The 11738-nt window shown below is 45.8% G+C and overlaps 1 pseudogene; it reads left to right on the top strand.

The window, feature by feature from the left end:
- The window catches only part of LOC128124081 (carcinoembryonic antigen-related cell adhesion molecule 1-like), a 69918-nt pseudogene extending 59252 nt beyond the window's left edge, over nucleotides 1–10666 (top strand).
- The last annotated feature ends 1072 nt before the right edge of the window (nucleotides 10667–11738 follow it).

Here is an 11738-nt window from a genome sequence, read left to right on the forward strand (position 1 = left end):
AGGCCCTCAAGGAGCAACAGTGGACAATGACCAGGGACCACAGGCTGCATGTTAAAGTTGGCTGAGTGCTGTTTTTAAAGTCTCTAGCACAGAAAACCTTCCTGAGGCATGTTTCCTGTGCAGGACTAACATAGACCACGTGGGTTGACTCTAAAGGAGGGGACTATTGTGTGTCTCTGTTCTTTGCCAGAAAGCTCCTGCCACATAGTAACTTATATTCTTCTTAGCAATTGAGATGGTCACTTAGAGAACTTAAAGGCTGAAAAAACTTAAAGGTAGTCCCATTGCTAGAGTGCTTGCCTGGCTGTCCCTGGCCTAGGTTTGATCCACAGAATCACAGTGGAGCACACCTGCAGTCACAGCACTTGGTCCCAGGAGAACATTGGGACTCCTTGGGCTACATGAGAGTCGGTTCACACCAACACACACACACACACACACACACACACACACACACCATGATTAGGGCAGATGAGATGGTTTAGTGTGTAAAGTGCAGTTCACAAATCTGACACCCGAGTTCAGTCCCCAAATCCTGAGGTGAAAGGAGAGACCTTTCACCTGCAAGTTGTCATCTGAGATGCACCCAAGTTCTCTCTGTCTGTGTGTCAGTCTCTCTCTCTCTCTCTGTCTTTGAGACTGACTGTAATGAGCATACTTTTCATGTGGATGGAGCTTCATATTATTTCCTGAAGATTAATACCCAGCCACCCAAATCCCTAACTTCAGGCTTCTCATCTCCACCAACAACAGCAACGGTCTTCTGAAATAAAAATGCAGCGATGGGACCTGTCCCATTAGCTGCTGCTCATGTATTCCCAGTCTTCTGCCCCTCAATAAGGGGGAAAGGGGAGGAGAGTCCACAAAGGATGCAACCCTATAGCCCCAGCCTTCAGAGTCTACAGAGAGAAAGGCAGATAAGAGATTGGGTAGCTGATGGCTAGCAGGAAACAGATTGTTGGTGAGAGACTGCACCCTTTAGACCACAACAGCAAGAGCAGTTTATGGAGTTCACTGTAGCTGGGGAGCCGGCTGAGTAGTGATCAGAAAACTGGCTGTGGCAGAAAATAATGGGCTGTGGTAGGGGATGACCTCCACTGGGGAATGCCCTCTGACAGTTGGGTGAGTATATGTGTAGGTTCCTGGCATGTGATCTCTGCCCTCAGAAAGATGACAATGTAGATTGGCTTGTGTACAGTTCTAGGACTGCACCTATTTCCTGTCATGGGATTTTTGCTGTACACATGACGGGCCATGAAATCCAAGGTCCTACAAACAGGAACTGTCTTGGTTGGTCACAGCTGCAGTTCCATGGTGGAGAGATACAATCTCCCATGTGTGTCTGTTTGGGATTCTATTTCACCTCTCAGCTGTGACTTGTTCTCTAATCCCACAAAGCTAAGTGGCCAAACCTTCAGTGAGTGCATGAAGCACTCCTCAACATTTGCCCACTCTGTTCTCATTTCTTCCTTACACACACTACTGTCTCCTTAGTTCCCCGAAACTATCTCCTTCTCCTACTAGGGAATAGCCAGTGTCCTATCATGTCACAGGGTCCTGAGCTGTTGTTCCCTTTGGGCGAACAGGGCCAAGTAGGTGCAGAGTCAACGACACAGACTCTGGGAGAATGTTGAAACAACAAGCTCAGTTTATTCGGGAAGAGGCAAGCCTTACATACCCTCCACCACACCCTAGGAGAAGGTCTGATGAATATGCATCTGCTGATGTGATGTGGCTGCCTCTCATTGGTCCAGGACATCACAGATCATATCTCAGCTGCTGTTGCTAAGGCCTTTAGGCAGACCCAGGTTGGCTCTCAGAAAGTATCTTTTCCTGGTTTGGACTAGCTGTCCCTCAAGCTTGTTAGGGATGAGTCATCCCACCATATCATATACTCCAGATTCCTCTCTTGCTCACACATCCAAACTCACAAACTCCATATTACTCCAAACAAAAACATGGTCTGGCCTCTCATAACAATACTCCAGTCCCTGGTACCAACTTCTGTCTTAGTTTGGGTTTCTGTTGCTATGAAGAGACATCACAGCAACTCTTATAAAGGAAAACATTTCATTGAGTTGGTAGCTTACAGTTTCAGAACTTTAGTCTATTATCATAGAGGGAAGCATGGTGGTATGCAGACAGGCATGGTACTAGAGAAGGAGCTGGTACATCTTGATCCACAGGCAACAGGAAATGGTTGAGACACCAGGCATGGCTGGAGCATATGATACCTTAAAGCCCACCTTCACAGTGACACACTTCCTCCAACCAGGCCACACCTATTACAACAAAGCCACACCTCCTAAAGTGCCACTCCCAATAAGCTTATAGGGGCCAATTACATTTAAACCCAAGGACTCAGGCCCCTTAGCCTGTTGCACATTGGCTTCCAGCTAGTCAGTCACCCTGCTAGGGACAGGGGCAAGATAATGGTCATTATGAAGACCTGAAAGTGCTAGAAAAGGTGGTGGTCAACCAGAGCCCACAGTGTGATGGGGACAAGTGGCTTGTGAATGGGTCTCAGTTGTTGGGGGACGTTGTACCAGGAAGCTCAGAATTAAGTCAGGAGCTTAAACCAGAAGCATTGAGTAGGAAGGGGCTCCTTAATGTTGTAGCACAAGACTGTATTCTCAGGGAGCCACTCTGCCAATAGACTCATTCTACCGTACCCAGCAGCCTGTGCATCACCTTCTGGTGACCATCAGCTAGGTGCTCCACCACCAGGACCTGCAGCTCACCTCGAGCTCCTCAGTCTACCTGCCAAACTCTCCTGCATTCTCCACTGTCTGATTCTGGGAAGATCCTGGTCCTCTTTTGCCCTCAAGGGAGTGACGGGAGACCCAGCTTTACACAGACAACCAAGAATAGGGTCTGCTGAAGGGGAGTATACATCACCACACCCCACTTCTAGGGTGACCCTGAAACCCAGAAGCCATCTGCTCCCTCAGGCCCAGGTAGCATCGGTCCCATTGTGACTGTCACACCCTCCTGATCTTCCAGGTGAGAGTGCTACTTCAAGTCCTTGGGAAGACCTTGCTCGCACTGTTTAAGATACTGTCTAGAATGTTCCACAGCCTCCCCTTCTAGTCATCTGTACATAGATTTGAAGTGACTGAGCCCTTGGGGGCACAGCTTCACATTTTACAGATAGAAGAACTAGGTTCTGAGGTCTTGCCTTTGCACCTAGACCATTGCCCCTCTAAGTGATCTGGGTCCTGCCTTGGTTCCCCATCACCAGCTCATGCCATCACACCCTCCACATGAGGCCCTTGTGGGCCAGGGACTGTACCAGGAGTTTCACTCCAGGCCTGTCTGAGAACTGAGATTGGGGCTGTACAATCAGCTACACTTGTCTCAGGGATGACAAGGTCACATGATCTCAAAAAGGAGCATGTCTGCCCTCTAGAGCAGTGGTTCTCAACCTTCCTAATGCTATGACCCATTAATATAGTTCCACATGACCCCCCAACCATAGATGATTTTCATAACTAAAATTTTGCTACTGTTAAGAATCATAATGTAAATAGCTGATATGCAGGATATTTGATATATGACCCCTGTGAAGGGGTCATTCATAATCCCTCTCAAAGGAATTGAGACCTACAGGTTGAGAACTACTAGTCTAGTGGTTGTGACCCACAGGTTGAGAACTGCTGCTCTAGTAATGCTTCCTGCCAGAAAAGCAAAGCAGTCAAGTAATGGGAAGAAATGGGGAGAAGCAGCGTGATGTGTAGGGAGGACCCAAAGGAGTGGAAGGGTCACAGTGAGGTTCAAATGTTGTCAGTGGTCATGTCAGAGGAGCTGCCATCAGCAATAGAGCTCATGGAGTTCAATTAGCCAAATAGCAAAGCTAAAGGCTAGAGAGGAACCTGGGGAGTGGAATAGTCTCCAGAATGCCCCTTGCTGCTTCTGTGCTTCCTCCTGCTTGTTGCTGTTGTGTTCCTGCTGTATGCAACAAGTATGAATACTATGTGAAAGGATCCCAGTGTATCTAGTATAGTGTGTTGTTGGATTTTCTTTTCTTTTTTTTTTTTTTTAAGATTTATTTATTTATTATGTATACAGTATTCTGCCTACATGTAGGCTTGCAGGCCAGAAGAGGGCACCAGATCTCATTACGGATGGTTATGAGCCACCATGTGGTTGCTGGGAATTGAACTCAGGACCTCTGGAAGAACAGCCAGTGCTCTTAACCTCTGAGCCATCTCTCCAGCCCGGATTTTCTTTTACTCTACCTCACATAGGAACATCATAATTTTGTTGCTTGTTTTCACTTTTTTGGGGGATCGACTGCCACCCAGCTCCCAAATAAATTACACACAGAGGCTTATTCTTAATTATAAATGCCCTGCTTTAGCTTGGCTTGTTTCTAGTCAATTTTTCTTAACTTTAAATTATCCCTTCTACTTTTTGCCTCTGGGCTTTTTCCTTTTGTTACTTCTGGAATCTTACTTTCACTCTTACTCCATGGTTGGCTCTGTAGAGGGGTGGCTGTCACCTAATGTTCTCTGCCCCTTTTCTTCTCTCCTGCTCTCCTCTATCTCCTTCTATTTATCCTCTCTCATGCCAGCCTTGCTTATCCTTTCTCTTGCCTTGCTATTGGCTGTTCAGCTCTTTATTACACCATCAGGTGTTTTAGACAGTCAAAGTAACACAGTTTCACAGAGTTAAACAAATGTAACATAAACAAAATTAACACACCTTAAAATAATATTCTTCAACAATAGATTGTTTCTTGGGAAAATTCTATTCCTCACTGGGCAACTTACTTGCAGATCATAATGAAGATGATTTTTATAAGAACAATGATGCTTAGTTAGATCAATGAATTGACTAAACTATCTGAGCCAGCCTAAAAGATACAGGTGACTAAGACAGGTAGTGAAGATGATTAGGGAAATAGTTTGGGTTATTCTGCCAATTGATCCAATCAGAGACACAAAAAAGACAAAAATAGGCTAGAAGTAACCTTCCTCTTGGTTAGATGTGGGATTTGCAGAGGATGGAACCTGAAAATAAGAAAGTCTCATGCATTATAGACCCATGGATCCTGCCTGTTGGAAAACAGTCTGATGATTAAAGAAGGCAAGTATGTCCCTACACCCAAGGTTAGGCCTCAGTTCCTCAGTCATGTAGCTTACAGGGCTACATTAATTAATCACAGGGCCTGGAATGTAGCTTGATAAATCAATGTTGCGAAAGGAAATTAAATGACCCTATTGTTTGTAAGCAAAGATAGAGAGTTAGCTGAACACAGGAATGAAGTTTGGTAATTATCTGCTACACTGAAATCTTCTTGACAAAACCAGGGTCATTTGGGAAGAGGGAACCTCAATTCAAAAAATTGGGAAGCACTAGGAAAACCAGGGAAGTTAATCTTGCTGGGTAGTTATAACCTGCTTTCTGCCCAGAAGGCTAGGAATGGAGGTGTCCCATAGCCCAGGTGATCTCTGCATGATCTGTAGGGCCAGGCCATATCTGGCTCCCACAACCTCCAACAAGCAGGAACAGAACTGGTTAACAGTCTAGATGACCTCTGTGTTATCTACATGGCCAGGGGTTTCCCAAGGTACTCCCATATAGGACTGGAGATGGTTAATAACCTAGGTGATCTCTGTGCTCTCCGTACGACAGAGACCACACCAGATACTCTCCTAGGTCCTTAAGATAACACATGTGGCCTATCTACAGAACCCAATTTCAGTTCCACAGAAGAACTGACATGTGCTTTGAGAAAAGTTTCTATGTAACGTGTCTCCTTGTGCACACAGAAACTTTTTTATCCCAATTGTACTGTATTTAAACAGTCTCAAATATTCTGACTGGAGTCAGACTCCTGAAGTCTGAACCATCACGGACTCCTGAGTCCTGTTGAACAGAATTTTCTTCTTGCCTCTGTGGACCAAGGCATTTACAGAGATCCCCACTACCTGTAGACAAATATGTGGAATATTTTTTTGATTTAAAATTGGTGTGGAAGGGCTAAGCCCACTGTGAGGAAAACCACCCCTGGGCAGGTGTCTTGAACTGGATAAAAAAAGAAAGTTGAACAAGCCTTGGGAACAAGCCAGTAAGTAGCAGTCCTCCATGGCCTCTGTTTCATTTCCTTCTATGACTTCCCATCATAGGACTGTATACCATAGGACAAAAGAAACCCTCTCCTCCTCAAGTTACTTTGGTCATGTTGTTTCTCACAGCAATAGAAAGCTAACTGAGACACCTGATTCCAAACAGTCCCAACACCTGGAGGTTCCTCCCACAAGCCTACTCTAACATTCCACCTTCTTCCCATGTCTCTGAGGATGCTACTTTACCTCCTGACAGTCCCTTCCCTCCTGGTGTCACTCAGAGGGAAAGACAGGGTGGTCACAGGGGAGTTACCTAGACAGAAGACATCCCAGAAAGCTCAAGAGGACATGGGCAGACCACAGCCACAGCTCAATCAACACAGGAAGTTAGCTAGTCTCCCTGAGACTATTCATAGGATGATGAAGTCCACATCCTCTCTTTAGGACACACAGGTCAGCCCATCCTGCACACCCAGGACATGAAACTTCTAATTCCTGGATCAGACTGAGATGGGCTCAGTGTGTTTCTGTGTCACAAGAGGAAATCCACCATTGGGTTTAGGAAGCACAGGGTCTCCCTCTGGTGCCGACAGGGATGGAGAAAGACATGGCAAACGTCAGTCCTTGGGTGACCTTTGTTCCCTCAGGCCAAGGGTTCCTGGTTAGCCTTTCTACTCAAAGCATGTTCTAGAGGACTGGACCATAAAGAGAGAAAGGGGGAGAGGAATGGAAGGCCCACGTTGAGAGGGAAGAAGTGGAGCAGATTTAGGCACACAGACCTTGCCCTCAGCTGAAGTGATCCTGGGAGGTGCTGCCTCCTGCCAGGAAGCTCAGCTTCCAGGAAGGACAACAAAACTGACACAAGAGCAGCAGGGCATGGGAGCCATGCTGGAGTTGAAGCTCTTCTCCACAGACAGAGAGAATTGCAGATCCTTACAACCCCATCATGCACAGATAAAAACTCAAAGTGGGCGAGTAAACAACATCATTATGTAGGACCCTGAGAAATCTGCAAATAAACCCCAGGCCCTAGGACACTCATTTGCTCACAGGTATCTGAGCCTGTTTGAGGTAGAGAGGTTTAAACCAAAATCAAACTAGTCCTCCTCAGAAAGCCCTGCTACTACTGGGCAGGAAGATAGAGCAGCAAGGACATCTAGAAGGTGGCCCCAGGGGTTGACAAGCACTTCAGAGGAAACAGAGCATGGAAAGCCCAGAAAATGAAGGCACAGAGTCTTTAGAGGAGGAGGTCAGACAAGACATGCTACACTCACCATAGATTCTGAGTATGAGTAGGGATCTGAGGGCAGTGAGGGGTGGATAGCACAAGCTATCTATTCACAGCGACATCTCCAGCCTCCCCACCATGGAAATGGTACTAGGTACCTTCACTCTTCTAGACCATTTCGTGGAATCAGGACTCCCTGATTCATGTCAATCAACATCAAACACCTGACAAGAATGGCCCACCTGTGGCCCAGGCTGACCTAAATGTCAGTCAGATCCTGAGCTGTGTGAGATCTCTGACAGGCTATCAGGTTTCTCAGGGATGCTCAATGGGAAGACTAATCATAACCCATCTATATGACAGCCCTGAACAGCAAAGGCTGGGAGGACTCTGGTTCACACTCATCAGGGGAGGTCAGTGTAGCTGGAGGAACTCAAACCTTGTGTCTCAAGGCAGGCAATGGGTCAGTGAGGACCAGGAGATAAAATGAGGTCTCTAATTCCAAGTCTTGATTCTGACCATCACCAAACACTGCAGCTCAGTTCTCTCATGAGAAAGTCCTTGCTTCTCCCATACACAGCACAGGAGGCCCCATTATCTCTGAGTACTCAGCCACTCCATCTGCCTCTAATTTGCTTCCTGCCTGATTCTTTAAGGATCTGGGCTGGCTGGAAGTTAAGAGTCTGTCTCTGGTCGTAAGAGGCCTTTGCAAGAATCAGAAGTACCACACAGGGTAATTATCTCTCTGTGGTCAGCACAGCACTGCTACCGAAGCCCACCATCACAACCAACAATTCCAATCCCATGGAGGGTGAGGACTCAGTAGCATTAATGTGTGAGCCTGAGACTCAGAATACAGCCTACCTGTGGAGGATAAATGATCAAAGCCTCTCAGAAGAGGACAGGCTGAAGCTGTCTGAGGACAAGAGGACTCTCACTTTACTCAGTGTTGTGAGGACTGACACAGGACCCTATGAATGTGAACCTGGAACCCAGTGAGGGACTCTGCAAGTCCCTCTGAATATTACTTTAAATATTTTCTGTTTCATCCTGGTCCCAACTGCCTAAATACAGAAGGCTAGATCTACCACACTCGGTCCCAGTCCCCTTGGGTTCATGACACAGACCTACCATACAGATACCTAGGCTGCCAGGGCATCCTGTCTCAGCCCAAGCATATGTGGACAGGCCCAGCATTGATCTTAAATGGGCTACAGGGACTTCTGCCTAGAGAGGCTCAGGGTGATGGAGACAGGGGACATGTTAGACTCATTCTCAGTGCACACAACAGTGTGCACTGGGGGTATTTGTGTGTTGTGCTTTAGATAGTTCAGGGCTTGTGAATGCTGAATGAGTACTCTTCTGCTAATCTGCACCCCAGCTCTGGGTAGGACCTGCTCAACTAAGGTTAAAGCACAGCTCAAAGAGATACTATGTCCTTCTACAGACCAGGATTTCCCCTTCCCTCTGCTGACATCATGTGTGATTTTATTCTATTTTCTCCAGAGTGTCCAAATGTCCTGATCATATGCCCCTCAAATATTCATTTCCATTCAAGGAGAAACCTCACATCTCCTGCCACACAGATGCTAACCCACCTGCACAGTAGTCTTGGTTTGTCAATGGAGAGCTCCAGTCATCCTCCCAAGTGTTCTTTATCCCCAATATTAATACTAATAATAGCAGATCTTATTCCTGCCTCATCTATAATGTTTTTCCTGGAATCAATAGGACCACAGTCAAGAACATTATAGTTCTTATTAAGTGGATCTCTGAAATATCAGCACCAGGTTTGGAGTGGAGTCTTTTGGTTTTCTGGGAAGTGGCAGAAGCATTTAATTACAGCCTAGGACTATGGGAACAAGCAAAACTCAGTCTTACCTCAAGCCTCCTACTCCATCCCTATGTCTAATGGCTTCCTGGTTCTCTGGTTTCTGGCCAATAGGGATGGAGCTTGCAGTGTGAGGAGGAGGTTCTCCCAGTCTTGGAAAGCCTTAGGTTGTGTGAGGGACTTTCCATGGTTAGGAGAACCTCAAGGTCAAGATTTCTTTCTGTGCATAACACAAGCTTTTCTCTCCCCTCCATTTTCATTTTATGATCTCCATGACCTACAAGGAACACCCAGGGCTTTCAACTTTGCTCACATTCTTATTCTCCAAATTGGAGGAGAATATTCCCCACAGATGGGGACTGACATCTGCTGAGAGGTCTGCTCTTGTCTCATGGGTGAGGTGGCTGGCTCAGCTCTGACTCCATGGGATGGAAAGAGTGGGTGGAGAAGGTGCCTTGGAGCCCTGTTCTGAGTCAGGGTGAACAATGTCACTGACAGTTGATGATGCCTTTTTGCTTGCTCTCTTCAAGGTTCAAAAAACATATGTCAGCTGAGTGTGGTAGCACACATCTTTGATGCCAGTACTGAGGAGGGAGAGACAGGTAGAGAGTGTGAGTTTGAGACCAGCCTGGTCTACGAAGCAAGTTCCACGTGAGCTAGGACTGTACAGTGAGAGCCTGTCTCAAAAATATCAGTATTCAGCATTAGAGTGGTAGGCTGTCATCAGCACTGTGATTAATCACTTCTTCTCCTCTGTAGTATTTAATCCATATCCAGGGGGCAAGAAACACAATTTTTCTACAAACAGAAATTCTTCAGTTAAGGATTTCTCCCAGTCGTGAGGTTTAGCCTTTAACACCTTTAAGTTTAGGTAGGCCATCTTAACCCTATGACTAATTTTTTAATTAAAATTAAATGGCTATTTCATAAAGGCAGGATCTGACTGTTCACCCTCACAGAAAATATGAGCAAGAATTCCCACAAATATCATTGGGAAATACATTCCTCCCAACCATGAGATTTCTGGACATTTGGGCTGAAGATGCTCCCAGTGTGGAATCTACACAAATACCCTGAGTCAGTCTCACTGTGGGTGATCTTGGTAGGAGTAAGATTCAGCTCTTTCTTTACAGAATATATCTTGAACATGATATCTTGAAGAGGTCCCCTTCATTGTATATGCCCTGGGAGCTGACTGAGATCTCTGAGGGTGAATGACTCTCAGCTGGTCCCCTCCACTGTTTATTCACAGAACCAGTGATTAAACCCTCCATCCAATTCACCAACACCACAGTCAAAGGCCTGACCTCTGTGATCCTGAAGTGCTTGTCAAACGACACTGGGATCTCAATCCTTTGGCTCTTCAAAGGCCAGAGTCTGAGGATCACGAATAGGATGAAGCTGTCCCCGAACAACAGCACCCTTGAAATAGTCCCTGCCAGGAGTTTGCATTCCGGGGACTATCAGTGTGAAGTATCCAATCAAGTCAGTTCCAAGAGGAGTGACCCCATCCAGCTGGACATAATATGTGAGTGACCTCTGTTCCCCTCTTACTCCATAGTGTTTGGGGTTAGGGCCAGTTTCTTTATCAACAGAGTGAAGAATGGGTCAAAGTCCCAAGGAGACAAACATTGTTCAGGAAACAAATACAGCCAGCTTGGTGATGGATGCATGTTAATCTCATGATAACATACCAAGCAAGGTGAGCACAGTGCTGCATGCCTTTAATCCAGGCACACCAGGGCAGAGACAATTGGATCTCTATGAGTTCCCAACCACCTGGTCTTTGTAGCCAGTTTCAGGTTAGCCAGAGCTACATAGTGAGACCCTGTCTCAAAAGGGAGAGAGCACAAAGCAGGAGGCATAGCAGTACAAGGCCAGCTCAGATTACATTGTGAGACCCGGTCAATATTAACAACAATAGATGTGAATATAGCAAATGGAAATGCAAAGTGACTAAAAGTTTAGGGTCTGAGTCTGTCACACAGTCAACCCTCAGAAACTAGTAAAATATTCATGTTACTCTACACTTCTTTTGACACATTCAGATCTTCTTTAGATTATTTCCAATGCCTAATATGAATACTGCATAGACCCTAGTCTTACTGTGTTGAGTACAGACACAGATAGGAGGAAACAATACATTTTTCAATGTAGAGATACTTTTTCAAGTAGTTTGTTTCCAAGGTTTCAATCCATAAATATAAAATGCATAGATAGAAAGGACCTGTAATGAGTTTCTTACTATATTTGCATATTTATTCATTTTGTGTGCATGTCCCAACCCATGAGTGGAGGTCAGGGGACAATTTGTGGGAGCCAGTTCAATCCAAGGACAGGGGATTGAACTCAGGTGGGTAAACCAGCCCTTTATCTGCTAAGCCAATTCACTGGCCCACATTTGTTTGTGCATTTATTTCTGTGTGGCAGTTAGGGGCAGGTACTGGGAGGGAGTACGGCAGGCACTCTTCCCAACTGAGCCATCTTGGTGGTCCATATACTGAGTTTCTTATCCTCATGCTGACATTTGAAGCATGACATCCCTGAACAAGATGCATTTTTTTCTAATTGTTTTTTTTTTGGTGTGTAGTAGTATGTGTGTGTATAT

This window comes from Peromyscus californicus, unplaced genomic scaffold (assembly GCF_007827085.1).
Source record: "Peromyscus californicus insignis strain IS unplaced genomic scaffold, ASM782708v3 Scaffold_4__1_contigs__length_199733344, whole genome shotgun sequence".
Taxonomy (NCBI): domain Eukaryota; kingdom Metazoa; phylum Chordata; class Mammalia; order Rodentia; family Cricetidae; genus Peromyscus; species Peromyscus californicus.